Genomic DNA, 25,251 nt, shown 5'->3' on the forward strand with positions numbered 1-25,251 from the left:
AAGCAGAACTATTGAGGGCTGATCTCAAGTGTGAGAGAGAGATGATTGTATTACCTGATGTCTGATTTATACAGGCACCAATTAGAGCTTTTTCCACAGCGGCACCATTCATACTGTCCCTCTGCTGTGTGGCTCCTGATGTCTAATAGGGACCAAGGATCATGCTGGAGTCATATCTCCTGGTGAAGGCATTGCTAAGAGCTACATTTGCTATCTAAATGCATACCTTCTGAAAACTTCTAGGAAGTTAATGACTTTAGAAGAATGCATATTTGTCAGATCAAGCTAACAGTGGGAAATGGGCTCATGAGTTTTTCATGGGATACTCAGCCAACACAGTTCTTTTTCATAATCTTCTTTTCCTTAGGAAACCAGGTTCAGAAGGCTGTTAATAGAGGAAAAAAGTTACTTTAAAATTGACCATATAATAGATACCATTTTCAAATTACCTGCTGCTTCTATGGCTCAAGACAAGAGCAGTTTCATAGCATTAGGTGTGTTTGCTATCACATTGATAAGCAGTGAGTTGGCCCCACAGGATATGGCCATGTTGCAGGAGTGGACAAACTGGCCTCTTTAAAGCAGTGAGGCAAAAGGCTGCAGACATAATTCCCTCTTCTGGACAATGACAGCTACTAAATCTATTGCAGCCAATACTTTGACCTATACAGAGAAAGAAAAAAGGCAGGTGAGATCATTTTTGTTCCTTCTTTTTTTGGCTTGAAGACTTTTGAGGGCTAGCCAGTTCTTTCTTACATAGGATTTCTCATTGCTGGGGCTATGATCAAATAACTGCAACAACATATGCTGTCACCTCATAGTTCCTCATAGTTCATTCTGCCTGTTGTTACATCCCTTTCACCCTATTTGGGTCTTTATTTCAGAAGAAAAACCCCCATACTTTTTGGCCAGGGTGTTGTTTGCAACTCTGTATCCACAGGGTATACAGGAGGATGAAATACCACTCTCATTTTGTCTCCTGACACAATTTTTAAATCATTATAGCTGTTATTACTACAGTATGATTTATTTACTTAGAATATAACTTTTGGCTAAGGTTACAAATCTGTACAAGTTTGAATAATATACAGTATCTATATAAAATGTATAAAGACACTTGTTTCTGTTATTTTTAGTGTAAACTGAGCACCGTGGGGTCAGAAATGAAATGTGGTGTTGAGTGGAATGAATTCTGCATATTCATGAAGATTGGAGACAGTAAATTGTGTTCTTAGTACTGTCCTGTAATTGTTTCTCTGGGAAATGTTAAGCCATCATGAGATGCAACAGAAGTAAATGAAATTGAAATTGCAGCCTGTAATTAGGCTGTCATACTGAAACACATCTTAAGTCTGTCTTCAGTATTAAAACCTCTTCTCCAAAAACCCCTTCCTGCCTGTGTCAAGTGTGAATGCCTGCAGAGCCTTATAACATCCTTCAGCTGAGGCTTGTTCTAAAGATGAACATTGAACATTTCAAATAGTGCTTTGAATGAGCTAAAAGGTTTGATATAAAATGACAAAGGACCAGAATGACTTGGTCTTTTAAGTTTTTATACACAGACCTTCAAAATTTTTGGATGTTTGGTTTTTTTTGGGGTTTGTTGGTTGGTTGGTTAGTTGTGGGGTTTTTTTTCCCCCTGCTTGCTTTTCCAGATTGCTCACATAGCACTTTTTACTCTTTCCTTGGCCATAGCAAATTTATTTGTTCTCGGGTACTTTAAATAGAGTGCAGCTGCAGCAGGTATTAATCTGTGTCATCTTAATGTTGGAGTCTTTCTGATCTGTGTGATTTTGAGTGAGTCTCACACAATCACAGACAGACACACAATTATACACTAGATAGCAGCCAACAGCTGCTGTGGCAGAATTAGATAGTAGCTCCAACTTATTTTAGACTTTCTCCTTCCTTCTTCAATTGCCAGTTGTTTCATCCTTGCTGTCTTACACAACATTTAGAAGGGAGAGCACAGAGAAAATGCTATATTCCCAGTAAATGCATTCATTCACTACTCTACGAGCACCAAGACCGAGTTCCTCTTTGTGCTGCTGCACTTGGAAGGGCTCAATGGCTTCCTCCCTCCATAGGAGGCAGTTCTGGGCTTCAGAAGTTCTAAGAGATTTTTTCCCCTGCTGTGGTGTGCTCTCCCATTAGTGGTACTTGCAATTTCCAGTCTTGTCACAGGTCCTGGGACATGCTGGAAGTCACCTGTAGCACTGGCAAGGTGCACATCTCCTTGGCAAGCATTTGGTTTTGTTGAACATTTGCATTCTTCCCTAGGTCATCTTGCTCTAGAGCATTTCTGTGACATTGCTGACATTCTCTACTCCCTCAGTATTCACCACTGGCTGTTTTAAGGTGTATACTGGGGCAGATGGACTTATGGCTCTTCTGTAAAACATAAAACAGAGCTCCAGTTTGTTGTGAATTGCTGAAGCATTCAAATAATTTCTTGGTTTTCCTTCAGTAACAATTTTTTCATATCCTCTTTTCCCCAGTAGAAGCCAGAACTTCAAATGTGGATATTTGTGGCCAGTTTATTACGTTGCTTTTGTCCTAAAGTCCCCTACAAAATTAAACTTCAGTTGTATGCTTTCCACCACATTGCTCCTGACAAGTTTGTAAATGTTTGTAAATAGACTGCCTTCATATTGGCCAGCTGAACATTTGTACTCTTGTTTTGTAAGTCACATTAATCCAACGTTGTAGGACAAATTGGTTATTTATGTCTCAATAAATCTTTTCACTAATTCATCTGTAGCAGCCTGGGAAGGAGCTGAGGGTGACATATTCAATACCATTTTCTTGAACAAAATAACTGGAACTCTGGATGTTAATTGAGTTCCACTGCCACTTGCAGTCTGTTATAAGTTCCAATCATTGAAGGCCAGAGTTTTAACATATCTACCATCTGCTTTATACTTATTAATGCAGAATACTTGGTAGTTTTACAATGACTTTGTAAACTAAAATAAAGAAGACAGGAGTGGTCAATATGTCCTATATACATTTGCTGCCACTTCCAAAAAATACACTGAAGCATCTTTGGCATGAAAAAGCAGACATTATTTCATTGTTTATTCATGGGTCATTTCAGGACCTCCTACACAAGACATTTTCACTTTTGCAGTGAGTTAGTACTTCCCTGGTGTTTGCAAGCCCCAGAGTGTATAGTAATAAAAGTCTGGTGTGAAAAAGGAGAGATCCTGAGAGCTTTATGGCTCCTCTTTCAATGCAAAGAAAACCAATTTGAGTGTGCATTAGTCCATTAATCTCAATCACATGTATTATAACCAGCAAGAGCTTGTTTTCAGGTTTTCGTGGCTCCCTGTCCTTTGCCAGTGATGGGATTCAGTTTGTGCCATGGAGAATGAGTTGCCTGTGTCTTATGCTGCTTTGGTGCCCCTGAGGGATGTGCTGAGGGATCTCCACGTGCCTCTTAGTTGGGGAGTTAGAGCTCTGTGTCACAGTTGGAGCGTGCAGCTCCGCTGCTTCTCTTCAGTCTGGCTTTTCCTGGGGCTCCTTACTGGGGAAAGCTGAACCTAGAGGTAAACATGATCACAGTGGTTTTGGTAGCCAAACTGGGGAGTGTCTTTAACATTTCCAGCAAAACTCTTTCCTCCCTTTTCCATGTCAGCACTGTTGCATTCTGAAAAGCTGTAACAACATGGCAGCAAACAATAGGTGTTTCAGGGGGATCATAGGGCAGATAAAATTCCTGCTCCAGTGCCACAGGGAGGTCTCAGATTCAACTCAGAGGCAAAGAAGCAGTGTATTAAGTTAGGATCTATTTATATGAACATGCATCATTGAAACCCTGTGTGTAATTTATGATTGCTTCCATTTTTATTATTTGGGTAAATTTGCAGGACCTGAAACATTTTTACCGTACTCTCACCAGTCAGTCTCCTTGATTATGCTCTTGTGTGTTAATTACAACACTTATCCCTTCTCTCGCTCCAATTTCCCTTTGTAAGTATGTTTTAGGTAGATAATTCTTGGAGAAACATTGACTAACAGTCACTGAGAAAAACATCCTGTACCTAAGGAGAGCATGTGTCTCTACTTATGATATTGGTAAGTTTTAATCCTGAAAAAACACAGACTGGACAGTCCCATGGTGTTTTCCACTGCTGACACTAAAGGGATGTTTCAGTACTCCAGTAAAGCCTTAGATGAAATTCTTGCATTTTTAAAGTACTGAATTTCTTTCTGTCTTCATTTCTCAGCAAATACTCAGTAGGATTTCAAGATTAAGGCTCTGGTCTTTCATCAAACACAGGTTTTGTTTTCCTTTGATTTCTTACCTACTGGTACCTATCTCTTAGGTTCTACTTGCTCTACCCAGAAGTCATTATTTTCAGGCTGGAGCTTGGAAATATTTCAGTCTTTGTCACCGCAGTTGAAATTTCTCTCTCTAGAACAATATCCAACCTACTCAGTTCCTAGCTTAGTATTTTTAGCACAAGCTGCTGACAGTTACATGTTGGCTTCGCTGCCATGGCAGTGTGGATTTCCCTGTGCATGTATTGGGAGCACTCCCTTTGCAGCCAAATCCGTTTTAGTAACTCCCCAATTCTGATGTGAAATTATGAAAACAGCAGAAGGCCCTTCATTATAGATCTCACCCCACCTACCTGGAGGAGTATATATGTCTGTCTGTATGTAGTACTTTGTTGTCCCCTGGATTTGGCACTTGTACCCTATTTTCCATGAGCTCCAAATATAACTGGCCAACTAAGAAGTACAAAATTCTCTGGCATATTCCTCTTCAGCTGGTTGTACTTTTTCATGTCACTCTATTTCTTTCTGAAAGAATATGATTTTAACTCCATGAGACTTTTACAACTTCTGCATACATTGCCACTTTTAAAATTTCCTACAGGGTTTAGCTTTGATCCAAGCTTCATTTGTATTATGAAATTGTTTGTGACACTGCAAGCACACCATGACATTGCTCTGTTCATGGCATGCTTTTGTCCAGGAAACATTCAAATGATGATATTGCAGCTCCCTGGCATAGACATAAAATGAAAAGTTACTAAGCATAAGAAAGAAAATGCAAGTTGAAAGCAATAAGGGGTGTCATACTGTAAACCATTTGGTGCAGCATGTGCACTTGTCCTCATCACGTGGCTGAGCAGCTGCACAAATGCTCCGTATTGCTGGTGAGATCTGAGCCAGGCCTTCATGCTTCAGAGTCACATTTGATGCCATCAGTACCTGTTTTTGTATTGCTTGCCTTTGCTTATTGTCTGTAAGTTAATCGTCTTTGTGCATCATCTCGTTTTGTCACAACTGGCAGTGCTTTGTTAATTTTTTTATTTCAGTCACGTGTTGAGCTTTTGGGATCTTTCCCCTTCTTTTACTGTGACAATAAAAGTGGAAAGGTTCTGTGGTCACACAATGTCAGTGGGCTGGGAGCTCTGTAAGATTCACACAGTCTTGGCACATGCTTTGCTGTCTGCTGGTATAACAGGAGCTGTTAGCTTGCACAGCAAGTTACAGGCTTAAGTTCCCAGTATGCCCAGTAAAACAGACATCTTTTTCTCGTCACAGACATCATTAGCAGTTATGGATTGTTTCAGTTGCTCAACAGAGTTGTCAAATCTTGCTCTTGTTTACCAAACAGGTCCATTTTCCCCAAGTATTAGTCCAGTTTAACTTGTATTCGACTATGTGATGGGTTTCTCACAGATGCAGGGCTGCACACAATAGTTTTAGTTGGAATTTTGGTTTTGTCTCTGCAGCTTCACCTGCTTTGTTATGTTTCTGAATTAGGCTCTTGCCCCTGTTGCCAAATGCTTTATCCTTTCTTTCTAAGCAGTATTTGTAAAGTGGGGAAGCTGCAGGGGCACAGCTGGTTCCCCTACAGCTGTGCTGTGTTAATTAGCTCCAAACCTTTAAGCCTCAGCTACCCATGGACTCTACTGCAAGGTTTACGCGGCCTGTGCTGCCGAGGACGAGGCAGGCGGTGCCCGAGGGTCGGGTGGAGCCGCAGAGCACACGGAGCTGTCCAGCCTGGGGCTCCTGAACCCGGCGCTGTGCGGTTCCTCCTGCAGGAGGAGGTGGGCAGCAGGCATGGCCGTGCCAGCACTGCAAAAGGGAGGATTGCAGTGTTGGGCTTTCGGGCTGGAGACACCTCCTTGTGCCAGGTCACAGTTGTGCCTCTGCACAGGGAATGGGCAGGAGGAGAGGGAGCAGAGCTCTCTGTGGGGTTGCAGTTACAGCATCAAGCACAGCCTTTCTTGGTGCTGCTGTTACCGATGGCCTTTGCATGTGGGGGTTTGACTGATTTACCAAGCATGGTTTGGCAATCATTCTGCACCACAAACACAGTCCTCTTCTTTTTAAACAAAACTAGGGGGAGATGTTGTGGTGTGCTGTAATGTCCCATTTTAGACTTCCAGGTCACTTCCCCAGGTGTGCCTATACCTCTCTCCCTTCCCCCTTGCCCCCATGCTGAGTGAGTACTGTCAATCAAGCTTAACATTCCAGCAAGGCGTCGTGTGGTTGGTCAAGTTCAAAGGATGCCCCTATGCCCAGAGGTCATTGGCCTATCTGGGTGTCATCCTCCCCTGAGACCTGCCCCTCTCACCTGGTTGGTGGCTCACCTGTACCACCCCCTGTCAATGAGCTTAAAAGGTGAATGAGACCATGCGGTCCTCGTTCTGTTGGAGCAGTTGCTCACATTCAGACCTCTGTAACCATGGAATAAACCTCTGGACAATAAACCCTCCAGCAGAATCCATCCTTTTTCTCTTCACCATCGCCTGAAGCTATTCCTCCTGAGGTAAACGGGGTTCCTAACAAGCCTGGACTTGTTCAGTGCCCAGCTGCAACCACCAGCAAGCCAAGGTGTCTCTGGGGTGATACACCGCAGTTGCTGCCTTTGGCCTGGCAGAGAGGGTCAGACTGGCCCAGGCACAATCTAACTGGTAATATTGGGAGCCGTATTCCAATAGGGGTTTGGTGGGAATGGTGAGGGGGGCACTGGTATATGCCAGCATCGTGGAATGAGGCTCTTCTCCAGTACATGAAGAGGTGGGTTTCATCAGGAAAAGCTGAGCTTTATGTGAAGGGACAGTAAGAAGATTTTACAAGTTTATCAAAGTCCTGGACACATTTTCTGAGATCTCCAGAGCCTTCCAGAAGGTTTGAAGAAGCTTTGTTGACAATTCAATGCTATTGCTGATTTTGTCCTCACCTGGACAAGCAGATGCTTAAAAGAAACCCATAAAGAGCTGCAGGAAACAACAGCTGGATGTTCTCAGACAAACATACATGTGCCTCAGACATACCCTTGCTTTGTGTGAAATGTAGAATCACTTGTTTTATCCGAACCCTTTCATCACTACTTGCATGTGTGTGTGCATGTGTTTGAGAGAGTGAGATAACTGAGTTTTTGTGAGTGGGTGTTCAGTTTTGGCTAACAAGATGCTGTTTCCCTTAGAATTTGGAATAACAAGTGACAGCAGTGGAACTTAGAGAACCCTCAGGTTAGGAAGTTGTAATGATTACACCAAAATAGTAGGTGTATGTATTGGGACAGGTGTATTTTGTTCTAGGGGGAAAAATGCACATTAATTTATATCAATATTTAGGGATATTAAGAGAATATAATATAAATTTTCATTAAATACATAGTACAAGTTAAGAGATGAGAGGCATTGTGTATATATAAGAGGGGTATAATATAAAGTAATTACTTTACCAAGATCCACAGATAATGGAATAGGAAGTCTCAGTAGACTTTTTTGGTAGGTTACATTTTAGGGAAGGAATTCACAAACCAGGCTATTTACTTACTGTTACCTTTTTGAAACTCTTTTTGATAAAATAAAAGATTATCACTAACATTACTGGGGAAGTCTCAAAAGATTTTAAACAAAAAATTTCCCTTTCTATCCAAATAAAAACAATACCTGAGGCATGAAAAGAAATGCTTTTGTTCTCGGAAAACCACTTGAGCAATATCATCAAAGAAAATCCTTGCTTCTGTATAACTGCTCTAAGATCAGTACAGTGAGCTCAGTGTAGGCCTCTACAAAGCCACCATCACCATCTTTGTGCTGCAGGACCCAGTGCTCATCTCCATCACTGGAGTCATTTTGCTCCTTTCAGACAGCATAACTGCAGGTCATCGACTGTACAATTCTGTTGTCTAATTCAGACACTGCTTTTACAACTTCGAAGGAGATTAAATAAAACCCAGTAAAATTTTAGACTGCTTTGTTTGCAGGGTTTTCTTAATTTACTTTTCTGCTTAAAATCAAATGCATTATTTAAAAATAATTCTTATATATAAATTGGGAAAAGGTTCAGGAGAGCAGAACTTTTAGTCTGTTGGAAAACAATATCTCCTTACAAAAGCAATTATCTAACAGCAGCCATTCCAGGCTATTAGGTGGTTAATAGCTGTGCCAGAAGAGAAAAAGATTGTCAGATGTTCCAGCTGGAAGTGAAGGCATTTCAGAAGAGTTGTGCTTTGGGTCTGTGCTATTTAGAGTGTAAGTTGTATACATACAGTAGGAGGAAGGCAAAAATAGAATGATTGAAGAGCCTGTGTGTTTCTTTAACTTCTTCAAGCTGTTGTCACTTTTTGGTCATTAATTATTTTATAATTTCTGTGACTGGGGATGACTGAGTCATCCACACTGGGGAGATTTTATGATAGTGACAATTTTGAGACTTGTGTCTTCAAAAGGACTAATAAGAATTAAATATCCGTGTCCTGTTGAATTTCTATTACAGCTGGATGAGGTTTGAGTCCTTTGAAGTTTTATTTCAAGGCTCTCTCCTTTGCCTGCAGAAGACAGGAGAAGCTTTGCCCTTGAACAACGCAACTGTGACATGAATTCGAGAAAGTGGGTCCTCACCTTTCTTGTTTCAGACTCATGTGATTCTCTTAGCAAATGTCAAGCCTGAGCAGAAGTGTTAACCAGGCTTGGCTTGTCTGTGGTGTCATATAATCCAGGATTTATGTGAAAGGCAGAAGGCTGAAGCAGTTTCAGTGGTCTTGGATGCTCTGCTTCTAATTGTCTGCTTAAATCCCTTTTTTCAAGTGAGAAAAGTCCTGAGAATGGCACAGCAAGACTGAGTTTTCTTGTAACACTGTGATAACCTTTTGTCAGATTGCATTTAATTTTCACCTCCTACCTCTGTGCCTACTGCTGCACCTCATACTGGGTTTGTTTTTATGAAGACTACAAAATAGGCTCGGCTTTAAAAACAGCTGTAGAGGGCTTGGATAATTTTAGGGACTTTTGTAATCTGAGAAGAATATATCTACAATCTTACAAATTACCTACAAAGAAAAACTGCTCCTGCCCTGTTTCTGTGGTGCTGCTGGGCTAGCAGGCATCTTCTTATCCCTCCACAAATCTCTGCTTTGGAACTTGCCCTATCTGACCTCTGTTTTTGCTCTTTTGCCTCTGTTGGAGATTTACTCTGTCTCTGCAGGCACACACTGGTGGGTTTGTTCTTTAGATGACTATTGCATGAATATTGTTGTGTAGACAATGTTGACAGGGATATTCTGGGATTATTTTCTCTTACTTCATTCATATAGACTGCACTTTCCTGAGTTTTGAGAAGAAGCACCTTGGATCATTGGAACTGGAGCACCTGTGTCTCCCTAACAAGATTTTGTCACCAATATTAATGAGCTGTCTCCTAAGTTGTCTGCTCTGCTCTGGTTATTTGTCCTTAATTGTTAGGTGCTCTCTTCTGGGAAGCTGAAACTTGCTGTCTGCTTCTTTTGAAAATACTATTAATTGAGCAGGAAGTTTTATTACTAGCTTGAGCTTTATAGTTGCCCTTGACACTCAGAAGGTTTGTGCAGTGATCTAGATAGTGTTTATACATGGCAGTCTTTTTAATTACCTTTGATCCTAAGTTCTTAACTGTTCCTTTTAATCTGCTACCTGTAAGCCTGACGGAAGGATCATACAACAGGGAGAGTTTAATTCTGCTATCAGGCAGAGCTGAATAAGCTATTACAAATATTTGCTCATGAGTTGGTTGACCAGGTTCATAAAATGTGAAAGCAGCTCTACAGAAACAATGTAAAATGTAACATGAATTTGGAAACCTCTGCACTTACTGTGTTTAAGAGGAGCACATGCCTGTTAAAGAGCATAGCAGATTTACAGGGACAGAGGCAGCAGCACTGTTGTATTTTGAGTGAGTCTCTAACAGATTCTTAGTTTTGATATCTTGGCAACATTAGATATAAACAGAATAGAAGGTGCTTTTTATTTTTCTGCAAGTCAAAGTGGTTGGTGATGTGCCCAGGGCAGCCTCCATTCTGCCTCCTATGGGATTTGTGTACTTTTTAGCAACTATGGATCATTCGGCTGAGAAATTATTTGTCTTTGAAGGGTTACACATGCCAGTTCCTATGGAGTATTCTTCCCACTTCTTGTAGTGGTGTCCTATCTGATGGAGGGGCTATGGACTGTGATACCAGACCACACTCCTGTAGTTGCACATATGATGCTACTTTGATTATTGAGAAATTATGTCACCAGCCAGGGCTGTTGGAGCCATCACTCATTGTCTGAGGAAACTTGTGAGTAGCAGGAAGATCTCAAACATGTCGAGGAAGTGAGGAAGGACAGGAGTGCTGATGCCCTGATTTGGAATTTGCATGTATCATTCACACTTTAAAAGTGTAACTTTGATTTGTGTGTCTTACAAAGCACCCTTCTTATTTGTCATTTTCAAACCTTTAATCAGCAATACTTAGCATAGTTTTTCCTGCACTGTGATTTCCTCTCAGCACATCACTGAGGAGAAGCAGTGCCACTCTTGTAATCTGCTTACTGCTCTGAACTGCCTTGATTCTGTGACTCCTACCCAGCAGTTCCTCTAGTGATTCCAGCTTCTCCTTATATTCTTAAGGGAAGAGATCCTAAAGAAGGTTTGCTACTGATTCTGCCTTTGCAAAAGTGGCCACTCATCTGAATGTCTCCCTTCTCTTTGTTGCAGGAATTGAGCTAAACATTTCCTTTGGATGATTTTATTGCAGCTGATTTTTAGTATTGTTATTGTGATTGTTCTGAATCTACATCAGCTATACCCTCAACCTATTCCCTTTTATTTTTGTGGCATTGATTTTTCATCACACAGGCATTACTACATTTGATTGGACAAGCATTGTCTTAGCTGAACCCTGTGTCAGACACCTTGGAAGAAGGTGCAGAAAACCTAAAATGGGCAATTATTCCAGATTGTTGATGGATATCTTAACTGGGAAGGTTAAGAACATGAATATAAAGCCCATAATGGTGTTTCAATTCTCTTGAAACCAGTGTGACTAATTCCACAGTTTCCTGTAAGATCTGGGTTTCACTGGCATTTTCTGCTTGCTCTGTAGGTTAAGATAGTAATTTTCCTCAAAGATATGTACTGCTACAGCTCTAGTTTTAAAGATATAGTTTCCTCTGATCACTCAGTATTGTCTTTGTAGGTTACAGGGATCTTTCAGTAGAGTAACCTCTCCAGTGGTTATGCCCTTATCCATCCTTCCTGAATGGCACATCCCATTGATTTTTGTCACTCTGCCATGCTCAGGAAGTGACTCTTATCAAAGCCCTCCATTACTGGCAGTTGTTCTGATTCATCTGTTTTAGCACTGGAGCTTCTCATATTGATGAACAGGCCTGTATTGCTTCTGGTTTTGGGCCTGGAAACTTTTTAGCCCCTCCCCATTTCTCCCTTTTTTCCTTAATATTTTTAAATTCAAGACCTCTAATACCCTGAAAGTACGCAAGATGTACCTCTTCTGTTTTGGCCTCTTTTTCCTGTAGTTTAGTGGTGGATATTCTGTCCTTGTCTTCAGTTATATCTTGATTATTTACTTAGAATTCTAGAAATTGTCTTTTCTTTAACATTGCATGGTAGGTGTTTTGACAGAGAATGCTCTACTCATCCAAAATCTTACCAACTCAACCCTTAAAAGTGGGCCTGTGCTAGGGAGAGTTTTATCAACCCCCTAGGAGAGCCTGTTTTTCTGATTTACACAGGAACTAGTGACTTATCTGAGAGAGGCATCCTTCAGTTGTTTTAATCAATTGCTACATTTCTCACCTTCAGACTAATTGGACCTGATATGACATAAAGCCCATGTGTCTGGAACCTAAATCCAGCATGCACAGGAGAGGTGGGCTGGGGAGGATTGTCCACAGTGGATCTGATTACCACATGCTTTTTGTCTGCATCAGGACTCCTGGTTTTATCACAGAGGTTATGATCAATATGTTGTAGTTCCTTATGTGGAAGAGAACAAGTCCATGCTGGCATTTTTCCATGCAGTCTTTTATTGTCAGACTTTCCCTGTTATCATCTGATATGGTTTCACTAAATGCACTCAGTTGTAGAGAAATATGCTGGGTATTAAGATGTGTTTAAGCAATGGTGAATGTGCAGAATCCAAAGACAGTTCCTTATGTTTCCCTCTTCCTTTCTCACATCTCTGCTTTCATTAAGTGTATCATTGATGGGTGTCTCTGCAGTAAATAGCAATTAGGCACATTCATCTGGTAAGGCAGTGAGCTCCTGATTATGCAAAATGCTGCAAGTCTGTGAAATTCCAGGTCGTGCAAGGACTGCCAGGCGGGCAGAGCAGCCCATTTTGTAAGGATGCTTCCATAGTGCTGCTTGCTGCCTGGCTGGGGGGGAGGATGCTTTTCTTTGGCAGCTGCCAGTCCTCCTTATATTTCAGTCTATAATGAAACTGCATGTCTGAGTGCACTAGAATGTTACAGGTTGTCCAGAATTCTGCAGTATGTGCAACCCCAGGTGGCAGAGCTGCGTGTAGCCACAACAGGCTGGGTAAAAGAGAAGCCTCAGACTCCTCCTTTCTTGCTGCTCTTTCATGCAAGTGATACCAGCTTGTAGGAAACCTAGGTGTTGTCTTCAGCTGTTCCTTTTATCTGTGTTTCCATTACACTGAGTCTGTGTCACCCAACAGACTAAAAACAGTTTTATTATTGGATGTAGTTGGAGGAAAAAAATGAACGATAAATTGCATAGCCAAAAATTAGTCTGTGAGGAGTTTGGGATTTTTTTTCCTAGTTTTTTATAGCAAACTTTATCAACCACTCTAATAAAGGCATTTTTTTTTCTTACATTCTTGCCCCAGTTGCCTCCTTGTATTATCGTGACTGTTTTAACCGTTTTATTATAGTTATACTGCTGCTTCTGAATAGATAGATAAATTGATGCAGAAGTTGCTCTGCAACATATTTTTCCTAAACTGAACATCTCACCCCAGGGACTCATCCAGTTTTCCAGAAACATGTTTGTCAGGGTCCTGGATAAGCAATCTCATTTTCTCTAGATTATACTGCGTAAAAGATAACATAAGAAAAACTCTGCAGATGCTTTCTGCATTAAATAAAGAGCTTTCTCTATGAATTTAAATCTCCTACAGCTTATTTTCTGTGATTCAATAGTGAGTTATATTTGGTTTATATTTTGTAGTTAGAGTGCAGAACAGATGGCAAACCCTTTAAAGTGAAGTGTATTGAATAACCCCCAGTGCCTGGTGCCTAACTGGAATTCAGAGAAAAGTTGCATTCTCTCTCTTTTTCTGACCTTTCTCCCAGAGCTTTATGTGAAAACAGTGTTAATAGAAACATTTACCAAATCTCACTTCATAGCAGCAACGTGCCTGCTGCTGCTTAGGCCAGTGAATTTAATCCGCTTTAGAATAGCTGGGAGGGAAGTCATGAAACATCAATACCATGAGCAGAGGCATCCTTATGAGGCAGACACTATGAACTGTCCACTTGGGCAGCTGAGAGACAAACACTTCATCAGAACTGAAGGCTTTGGCAAAAATACAGGATGATCTTGGAACACTGCAAAGATGCTTAAGTGATGGACTTTCAGGAAAAGAATCACCTTGATTGTTGGTGAATTTCTGTATTTGATACAGCTTGACTACTTCAGTATCCTTTTATCTTCCAACTGCATACAGAGTTTTCCATTCTTTCTGTGGTGCTGTGTTTGTTCCATGGAGTATGTGCAGGCAGGACTCTGGTTCAGCTGTAGGTAAGTGTGCACTTTCCCCTGCTGCAGCAAACTGTTATGCAACTTCTATTTATGAAATATTTGCTTTTACTTCTCCTACAGAGAAAGTGTATCAGGTCTGGTAGGGTATTGGGTGCTGTCACACCTTGGTGCTGCTTTTTGGAAGTGATGCCAGATGGTCACATTTCAGAGATATCGGCACTTTCCATTTCAGAGCAAGCAGGGACAAAGGAATGGGAGATTGAAAAAAGTGTGAAATAGAGTTCTTTGGTGTTGACTTCCTGAGATCTCTTTCCCTTATCACCCATTTAGAAGAGAATTTATCTGATGTTGGCTGTAGGTCTAGACAAGTGTAGGCAGTACCTGGCAGAGAGGAATTACTACCAGAGATGCTCCTGCATTCACAGTTTACCTATGGGATAAAATAAAGGCCAATTCAAACCTCTCCTTTCTCTGCCCCTTTGAATTCTTTTTTTTTTTTCTTTCCCTCTCATCCTGACATTGATCTGATGGTTTCACCACCATCCATCTATTCATTCTCCTGCATACACTTGGTCTCTTTTTTAGCAGCAGTTGTGGTCTCTGAAGTCTGCATAGTATCATAATCAGAATTCAGAACAACCAAGTGTTATTCTGTACTTCCCTGCTCCCTTTCAATCTGCTACTTCTCCTTCATTAATTTCTTTTTCCTTTTCTTATGCCAGTCTTTCTTTTGCATCCATCTTCCCATTTGGTATCTAAGCTGGTTCTGCGTTGAGTTGGGAGTTGGACCTGGTGACAGTCTGTGTCACTCTGCTCACTTAAAGCATCCTTTCAATTGCAGAGTCCACCACCAGCATTGCTAAACGTAATTCTTTTATGGGGAAATAAAAGAATAGACTTTTCATGTCACTGTACACTGGTCCTGTTAAAAGACAAAACTCCCCAAAGTTGGTGGCATTTTGTATTAAGAACAACAGTGTAGTTAAATGCTATACATCACTCTTGATATCCTAGTGGGTTTTGTATCAGCTGAGTGCTACTGATGGTCTCTGTCTACATTTATAATCCACGATGTATTTGTGTCTAGGTTTGGGAATGGTACTTCCAATTCAGTGCTCCCACTGAGACTCTCCCAAAACCTGGCACTGCTCTTTTGCTCTCCCCTTCCCTTTCCCCTTCCTGCTCCAAGGATGGAGTTGAGAATTGGAGGCACAAAAAGTGAAAATCACGAGTTGAAAGAAGAACAATTACTGGAAACAGCAGTGAGATAAGAAAAAGCCAGAGAGTCCCTTTCTCTGCCCTGGCAATGATGTAAGGTGGTATCAAATAGCACTAAGGCCCTGGCCCAAACTAGGACAATTTGAGGTGTCCTGCTAAGCTTCACTCATACTGAAAAATTAATATTTCTTGAGGTTTCTCTTGCTGAAAGCACACTGGCCTTATCACAGCAGATGAGTTGGCAAGTAGTAGCCATTTAAACCAAGGTCATTTTATTGTGGATTGAGATCTTGATTCAAAGATGCTAGGATGTGTGTTTGGAATTGAGCAGTGTCTGGCTTTCAGCAAAAGGATTTCTGTGGATAGATACCATGTTTCTTATTGGCATGGAATAATGCTGTGTTCAGTTTGTGGCCCTGTTGATTTTTGCAGTTTTGTCTCTAGTGTGGTTTACTAATCTAGGTGCAAAGGCATTAGAACCTGGTCTGACAAACAGCAGCAGTAGAGGCCTGCCTTCTTCTTCCAGCCCATCCTTGAGTTCAAGACTGATGCCACTTTCCTCTGAAAACAGAATATTTGCCATGTTTAAGATCACAGTTCTTCCAGACTCCTTGCTCAAACTGCCTGGGCTTGTTACCTTAAAAACCTAAACCACTGACTTAATACACACTAATAAGTGAAAAATGTATCTCTGAACACCCTTAGCCTTGGACAGGAAGCCATAAGGAACTTGTCACAGTAAGCAGGCATGGCTTGGGAAGTTGATGCTCCGTAATTCCATCCCATACAGCACTTCAGTAAAAGTGTCACCCTTGTGTGATTGTGCTCACAAATTGCACTGCTGCTGCCAGGCAAATACACTTTTTCCCAGCTGCCTTGTGCTGCTTTTTGTTTTTTTCTGTGATGGGATGGATTGGGCAGCAAAAGGAAAGGTTGTAGGTGCATCTCAGTCTGGCATTTGTGCAACATGTAAGAGCTGTGCTTTGCTAGCTCCTCTTTTACATAACAGAATCACAAATTCTCAGAGAAACTGGGGAAACAGAGGAGTGTTTCAATGATTAATTATCACTGCTGGGCACCAGGATGTCAGACTGCTCTGTAAAAGAGATTAAAAAAAAAGACGAAAAAAGAAAATGTTAAGGATCGTTTTCTGCTGGATGCCTACAGGAAAAAGTCAGCTTTTCAAAGTTGTTGAGGAATCAGAATACAAAATAGGTGTCTTCATGTCTATGTGTATCTTTAGGTGCATAATTTTTTTCAAATTACCAATCCTTTTTCACTCTTGAAAGTTGCTTATTATCCTGTAGTGATTACAGAATTAAGTAATACTTTTGACTTCAAAGACTTCTGTTCCTTTTTCATGATGAGGAATCAGCAATAAGGAAATCCCTGTTATTCAAGAAGTAGGCAAAAAATCCTCAGATCTGGACACAGACTGAGGAGCTGAATCCCTAGCAACATGCACAGCTGTAGTGATCTTCTTGAAAGCAGTGATACTCTGTTCCAAATTAGTTGTTCCCTCACATTTGGGGAAACAATACTATTTAAAGTGGTTTCATGTAGAGGCATACCACGTGTGTTTTCAGTGTGTGCATGTGAAAGTGTACATGACTAAGGAATGAAAATAGACTTGCATGCTCAAACCTTCTTCTTGTAACAGCACATTTTCTGCAGTATGAACTGGTTAAAGAGGTTGGAAAGCAGTTTTATTGATGTGTTCTATTTTTAGCAAGTAATCTGAACCAATTTATTCTTCTTGATAAAGTAGTGTGTAAAAAAGAGGAGAAGAGGCAGCCTAGGGGAATGTGAAGCATCTTACTAAGGATGTAATTTATTTATCTGGTGGTGTTTATTTTTGGTGGTGTTTCCATTGCCCTTCCTTCTCTTCATTTCATTAAATCCTTACTGCTAAATACTGCTGCTGTTCAGCATCCTGTTAGGATCAAAAGTATTGTAGGCTACAGGAGAGTGATTCCAACTGTAGCTTGAAAGTTTTCTGTGACACCATTCTGTACAGACTGCAGTTTTGGGAAGTTAATGTAACTTCCAGGACAGAAAATCTTCTGTAAAGGTGACAAGCTCTCAAATGACTCCTGAAGGTATTTAGGATGTATGATGCCTTCCAAGTACATAATTAACCAGTGAACAACTGCGGACTCCTTGGTATTTCCTGCCAGTTGGAAACTATTCAGGGATGAGAGCAAGAAAAATGCTTGTACTGCAGTTTTGAATGTACCTGGAAGGTGTGGGGCTGCTCAGCTCTCTAGAGAAAAGGCACTGTTCTCTGCTTCATTACATTCATTAAATTTTATTACAGACCTTAAGTGTCTGTAGGAATGCCAGGGAATCAATACGGCTCTGTTTCCTCTGCAAGAGTCATTTTCTGAGCTGTAGTGCACTCCACAGTACCACACACCTAGTCCCAAAAGGGTTAAGGGTACTTAATCCAGCAATTCTTTACCTTTGTTGCTGCCCACTAATCACGAAGGCCACGTTCACTCTCAGGTTAAAGACTGAGTTAAAAGATAATTTCTTTGGAAATCCAGCCATTGCAAAGAATCAATTTCGCCTGCCCTTCCAGAACCGTGGGCTTTGCCTTGGCAGGGGCATCCTTCAACCCTGGCAGAATCCCTTCTACCGGTCTTGCTCCCCTCCAGCCTCCACTGTGGCTGCAGAGCTCTTGGTGTGTGTGATGGATAGCGCTGCTCTCAGCCCAGGTTCCCTGCCTGTCTAATGAGCAGCCACTTAGTGCAGGTGACAGCGGCGGTCGATGGCTGACGCGCGGCCTCGCTGCTCCCCGGGTGACCACAGCTGCCCGTACAGGTGAGGAGAGCGAGTCCTTGCTCTGAAAGGGATTTGTGTTCATGTGGCAGAGAAGAATTCACTTAGGACAGGGTGCTCCTTGGGGTCAAATGATGGGACTGTGGGTCTGAGTGTCAGGAGGTAAAAGGGCTAAACTAATGAGACAGTGTAGATTTGAATGTGCAACCACCTAACATGTGAGACTCGATGTCTGTCCAGGTCTGTTTAGGAAATTGGTACAGAGGGATTGGAATCAGTTTTCTAGGCTCTAAGTATGTGAGGATGTGAGTCTGGATAAGGATTCTGGTGCAAGCACTGAAGTAAATTCAAGGGTTGTTTTCTTGGCACATCTGACATGGTGTCTGTGGGTGTGAACCTTGGAGAATACAACACTAGATGTTCCTGGCATTCCTATGAATTCAGGGTCTAGGTGGCTGTAATGATCCATTATGACCTCTACAAATAAATCTTCATGCTCACTGCTAGAACTGCTTGTGATACTGGTCAGCTACTGTATGAGGAAGGAGAGCTAGAAAGCAGGGTTCCTCTCAGATGGAATAGATTTTACTGATACTTTGATGCCATTGGATTATTTCCATCTGGTTGAATACTTGTTGTGGAGGAAAAAAATCTTTCAATCTTCACACAAAGATGCATTCATCACTGCTGCTTTTTTAGCTCGTACACTAATTCCCTTATTCCTCCAGACTGATCCTGTCATGTTGGATGTGCTTGGATTTTCTTTTCCCAATACATTTTCTCTCTAAGCTGTTTCCTCTCTACTTACCCTGCTGTAAAACTTTATTGTTCCCTTAGGTTGTGATTGACTGTCTTGCAGCAAGGTGATTTACAACACTTCACAATGAGCGTGTTATATAAAAATCAATTCTGTATTCTGTTCTGTGGTTTGGGTTGGGTGGGTTTTTTTGGTTTGGTTCCAACCTTCCATTCTTCCTTCACCCTTTAACCCGTTTTGTTGTACAAAAATAAAAATGAGTGTGAGTGCATATTATCCACTACAGATAAGTTCTTGTGCACTTTCTTGTGGACTCTAGCAAACTATTTCTTTGTTCTGTACAGTATGGATTGATTTTGTTCTTGTCTCCCAGATTTTTTACTTGACTTGGGGATCAATCTAATCTCTACCTTTTCTTGTACTCTGTTCATTTTTTCTTCAGTTCTTTGATTAGATCTGACTGGGGCATTGTTCTACAGTGGCACACTGTAATTTCATACTCTTTTGTTTTTGTTGGGTTTTTTTCCCTCCTGAAATACGGAATAATTTTCTGTGAGGTCTTTACAAGTGGCTGCCATGCTGTGAGCCAATAATTCAGCTGAAAATAAGAATGCCCCAGAGCTTCCCTAATGCATATTAATGCATATTTTACCCAACGCAAGGTCTCATGACATATCAAGAATTCACTAGAATGTCATCAACTTTACCTTAGATTTTTTTTTTGTTCTTGTTGGTTAGAGACATTGACATGTAAATATTTTCAAGTCCCTTGAAAGCACTTTTCCTCTGTGATATTACCAGAGAATGCACTTTGTGTTACTGTGCAGTAACTGGAAGTAGCTGGGACTGCTCTGCCAGATTGCACAGGCCCTTTAAAGACTGTGCTGAGTAGCTGAAATGCACAGGGTCTTATCCTTTACTCGGCTGTGCAGTTTCAGGAAATGGGGACGGTCACAATGACTGTATTTTACTTAATGCCCTGCATCATTCATTGCAGAGCTTTTGTGAGCAGCTCTCCAATAGCTTAGGGCAGCTAGAGCAGAAATGTATTTCCTCTTCCATTGGACATGCCTGGATTTCTGGTGGCAAAACAGCAGATAACAGTACAGGTCATTGTAGATTATCTTCCTATCTTCTTTCTTTTTTAGTTACATACAAAGCTTTGTCGAGAATGTGTTTGGGTTTGTTTGTATTGTGTTTAAATCAGTGGAGTTTTATTCTTGGTTGGTCCTCAAGGATCACTGTAATGATCCTGGTAATTAGGAATATTGAGATTGAAAAGCTAAGCCTCATCAAAAGCCAGTTAAAAGAATTGGAAAGAATCTGACTTAATTGGATTTACAGCAGGCCCTTCTCTAAAACTGCCTATCCACTAAATAAGAAGTGGTGGGGAATAGCACTTATGGGTTATTTTCTTCTTTTCTCTCTTCTTTTTTGTTCCGGCCAACCATTTGCAAGTGGTTACCTGTCCCAGCTGGGTGTTTTGTCACTGCCACTTCCTTTCAGTAAGATTTATAAACCACACACAGAATTGCAGGAGGGGTTCTGCTTTTCTTTTCCCTCCTGCTGAAACTCTGCAAGTAAAGATAATGTAAACCACTATGTTCCCCATCCTTTACATGGCCCTTTCAAAGTGCATAGTGAATACTTCAAAGACAATTGTTTTATTTCATTTAATGGATTTTTTCATGTATTCTAGAACTACTGGAACAACTACATTAAGGTTTTGATGCTGCAAATCAATTAAACTGGTTGCGTGGTTGCATCCTCCTGTGGAACCCATAACTGTCAGGGCTGGTGAGAGAGCATCTTCCCTTCCTGCAGGAAGGAAGGATTCTGTTTCTTGCACTGGAGTCTCAAGGAATTTATTTTGGGGCCCAGTGTTGCACCATTGAATTAAAGGACTTTTATTCAAATGCTTCAGTGGGTGTACCATTATGCATCACCTTTAGATTTTGTTTTCCTGCATTTTGGAAATCACACTTTCCAGTGCCTCCATTTTCACAATGTAGTCTCCTCCTAAATAATGAAAAAGGGCATGAGTGGGCATTTGGGGTACTTTACCAACTCTTTAAGACCTTATGATCACATTTTAAATGAGGCAGATTACATTTTAATACCAGGCATTTACTTGAGTAGGATTATTACAGGAGCAGGCTCATTTCATGGAGGTACACGTTTTGATGATTCCAGTGGGATGACATTTTTGTCTGCTGTGACAGTTTTGCTTACAAAATTGTATTCCTAATGTCTTTGTCATCAAAATTCAGCTAAGGAGTTGTCAGAAATTTGTAAGGCAGAAAGAAGATCCAGTTGCTCTGAGAGCACTATATTTAGCTGTGCATTAATGCATGTAATGAATGAAGACTTGTTTGTACCCATGAAGAAGCAGAGATGCTTCAGAGATGTGCATGGAGCAAGCATATGGAATTGCTTGTTGAAAGTTAAGTCCTGCTATTTTCAATAGCTCATGCAATAAATTACCTGACAGAATAAAGCAGATTTTTTTCAATCCTCCAAAAGCATGCTATGTATCTTTTTAGATATGAGAGTGGATAAACAGAGCTCTAAGTGAACATTTTCCACGCAAAACCAGAGACTGGGAAGTTTCTATTGCTGATAGCAAATTGACTCGTCTCATCAATATTTTTCTTCATCAGAGGGAAGACATATTTCCAATATTTTATGTTCTGGCCTTGTAGTGGATGTATATGCAGTCTCTGTGTGTTTGAATTGTCATCACTGGCTGGATCCTAGAGCACAGGAAACTGAAAAATCCTTGAATAAGAGTGAGCAGTACTTAACAACTAAAATATCAGTTTCTTATGAATATTATTCTCATCCTAAATCCAAAATACAGCGCTGTACCAACCACTATGAATAAAAGTAAATATATCCCAGTCAAAACAAGGACACAGCTGAATGAAAACAGAAGTCTCTAGAAACTGATCTATTAGGTTACCCAAGATCTGCTTCACCTTAGTGTCTGCAGAAAGAGCATCCCTAACAGAAATGGGGAAAATGCCTTCTAAGGTTTGGAATTAACAGCATTGATTTGCAGGAAGGAAGTGATGTTGATACTCAACCCAGGAAGGCACTGCCCAAGAGGAAGGTTGTACCAGGGCAGTGTAAAGCACTGTCCAGTACTTCAGAAAGAGGTAGGATGGCCAAGACTGTTTTCACATGAAGACAGCAAACCTCATCTAACTTCTTTAAGAAAGTAAATTATGTTCTTTTCAGAGACTTATTGGTGGAATCTAATTAAAGTACTGCAGAAGAGGAACTAAAATATTCCCCATAAGTGGATTTGTTTGCTGGCAATTTGATATAAAATCAGGGGACTAGGAACAGATGATTAGCCCTTTAATTTTTTATTATTATTTATTATTATTTTGTGTTTAGTTTTAAGAGATTAGGAACTACAAAATACATATTAAGACTTCTGGCATCATTAGCAATTTCTCCAGCTTTATTTTCCCTGTCACTCTGTAATGAGTAATGAACTAAGCTGGTACTAAAGGCAGCTTAACAAGCTATTGCTTTTTAAATTGCAAGTCTCCTGATATGTCCTTCTCCGTGTTATTAATTTTAAGTAACTCTTATTTTTGTTGCTGTATTTCTGTTCCTTGTGAGTTTTGCATAATGTTTGCATTCACATACCTTCAGTCCTCCCAGTAAAGATGCAGTGCTTAGATGCAGCTCTTCCTCACCAGCTGCCAAGACATAAGAGCAAAGGATGATCCTAGGCAATGAAAAGTCAGAAAAGCTGTGGTCAAAGTCAGAAACCTACTTTAGGGGCAAGAAGGTCTCAGAAGTTCACAACTACATTGAAGTTGCTGAAATTCCTGAAAGGCATTTCATGTCTATTAACATCATTTATAATTGAGCTGCTGAGAGTAGTGATGAGAGTGAGCCAGAAATTTATCTTCCTTGAAAGCGATCTCTGGCCACTTGGCTGTAAGGAGGATGAGGTTGAATCACTGGTCCTGTTCAACTCAAATGCTCAAAGAGAGCATTATTGATGAATTATGAAGATTATTGAGATCAAAAGACATTCTGGTATGTGAAGAATTTAATGTAGTTTAATCAAAGCGTGTGTGGTAAATGCAGGGCAGAATGATGAATGCAATATCACATGCTTGGCTTTGCCATTTCCCATAAAGTAAGAATAGATGATGTCCAACAAATGTAGAAGTTCATTTCTTCAATGACAAAGGAAAATACTTGGAAATTAACCTACTTGTCCTTGTTATCTTAATGAAGATAGAAAAACAATTTGTAAATATAAATTTTAGATCTTGTGTTTCTCTTCTTTTTCCAAAGACTTTGACATTGAGGTTAGTTGGGTTTCTTGAGTGTTCTTCAATTCCTGGACATAATTAAAATCATCTTAGTGTGTTAAGAATTAAAACTCTTATGGGTTTTGGAAGATGTTTTCTAAATTATATTATATCACTGAGTGTTTTACAATTTATATTGCCTTGTCTGAAGTGTTTGACCCTGTCAGAGATAAGAATAGGTGAATTGCTGGTCTAATTTGGAGATTCCATTTCTAAATACATAGTGAAGCTAGCAGTGAAAAAAAAGTGCCTTTCTATAAATACAGCTGAATTAAAGGTCAAGACTTTTAAAAACACAATTATTTTTGGATGCTTCTTTTTTGCTGTGCTTAACCCATGAACCTCCTTTGATGGTCACTAATGTCTCAAAAATAAGACACTTGTATCTTGAACATTGCATAAAGTTCTGGTGCCTCTCACCTCAAAAAACCCTCAAACAAAAAGGGTAAAATGTGCAGAGAAGGGATTCAGAGGATCAGAGACAGGGAATGAGTTCCTGATGCAGGGTAGTTAAGTCGACTGGATCTCTCCATTCTAAGGAACAGGTGACTTGAGGAGGGACTTGGCAGATTCTGTAAGCATAACATGGGGGCTTGATGGAAAAGGGTGATTGAGGAATGCTTTCTTGAAAAAGAAAGCCTGTGGATGTTGCTGTCACAGAACATACTGGGGGCAGCACAAGCTCAAAAACGAGAAAATCAGGACTAAACCCTATAAAAGTCTGTGAAATAAGAAGACATTTGGAATCAGGACATGCCCAAGAGCTGGAGTGTGAGGCAGGGCTCTGGGGAAGTGTCCCTGTGTGTTGCCTGTGTCCTTGCCTCTTCTCTTTCCTGTGGTGTGAGGTGTGGTTAGAGATTCACTGTTGCTCTTGATAGAAAATTGCTCTGACTTGCAGCCATTTCTGAGTAAAATATTGGCCTCCTACCTCTTTAGAAAAAGGCTGTGTGGAAACATCACTGTTTAGGCACAAAAAAATTGATGGTTTCAAATCCCTCTCTGAACTTCAGGACCTAAAATGCCAGCTTTTAGAACATTAATTGCAAAGAATATCACCTTGCTCTGTGCCTGACCTCAGGAATATGGCATAGCTTGTAGATTAAGGTTTTATTTGCTGCAGGAAGAAGGATTGAAATTTAGACATTATTTGCACAAAAGAGAATACATCATGCCAAGTGACAGTGTTAGGTGAGTGATGCCATCTTATTTCTTGTTATGAGTGTAAGTGTAATCCCATCTAAATACCGTTCTGCGGGATGGAGCTTAACGATTTCAGAGAGGAGTCATTACAGACAATCAAGTAAATAGAATGTATTTAGAAAGAAAAAAGCTTACCAGCTTGAAGAGTTATTTACCCAATGGCTTAGTGCATGTAGGCAGAGGAGTGGTTATTCTGTCAGGCTTCCCATGTACCTGTCAGAGTGTTTTCTGCTCTGCATTTTGCATATTTATACTGGATGATTGAAGACTTGTATGCTAGGAGCTGTTGCCAGCTGTGATCTGTGGTATGTGCTCTCTCATGGCAGGAATATCTTTTTAAATGGGAAAGCAACTCCCTTAAAATATGCAAGGCACAGACTTATCTTTCACACCTGTGGTGGATTGACCTTGGCTGCGTGCCAGGTGCCCACCAAACTGCTCTGTTGTTCCCCTCCACAGGTGGACAGGGGAGAGAAAATATAGTGAAAGGCTGGTGCATCAAGATAAGGACAGAGAGAGATCACTCACCAACTGCAGTCATTGACAAAACAGGCTAAACTTGGGGAAATTAGTTTCATTTACTGCTAATCAAATTAGAGTGAATAATGAGGAATAAACCCAAGTCTTTAAATCCCCTTTCCCCTTCTTCCTGAGCTTAACTTTATTCACAGTTTTCTCTCTCTCCTCCCTGCGTTGGCACAGGGAGACAGGCAGTGGGGGCTGTGGGCAGTTCTTCACACATTGTCTCTGCTGCTCCTTCCTCCTCAGGGAAGGGATTCTTCATACTCTTTCCCTGCTCCAGTGTGGGTCCCCCATGGGGTCACAAGTCCTGCCAGCAAACTTAGTCCAGTGTATGTTCCTCTCTCCACAAGACCACACGTCCTGCCAGCAGCCTGCTGAAGTGTGGGTTTTTCATAGGGTCACAGCCTCCTT

At 40.8% G+C, this 25,251-nt stretch overlaps 1 protein-coding gene across 2 annotated transcripts in view; it reads left to right on the plus strand.

Moving 5' to 3' along the window:
* TSPAN4 (tetraspanin 4) overlaps window positions 1-25,251 on the plus strand; it is a 420,715-nt gene that overhangs the window by 234,904 nt on the left and 160,560 nt on the right. The gene's annotated exons all lie outside the window — the stretch shown is intronic.

This window comes from Melospiza georgiana, chromosome 6 (assembly GCF_028018845.1).
Source record: "Melospiza georgiana isolate bMelGeo1 chromosome 6, bMelGeo1.pri, whole genome shotgun sequence".
Lineage (NCBI taxonomy): Eukaryota > Metazoa > Chordata > Aves > Passeriformes > Passerellidae > Melospiza > Melospiza georgiana.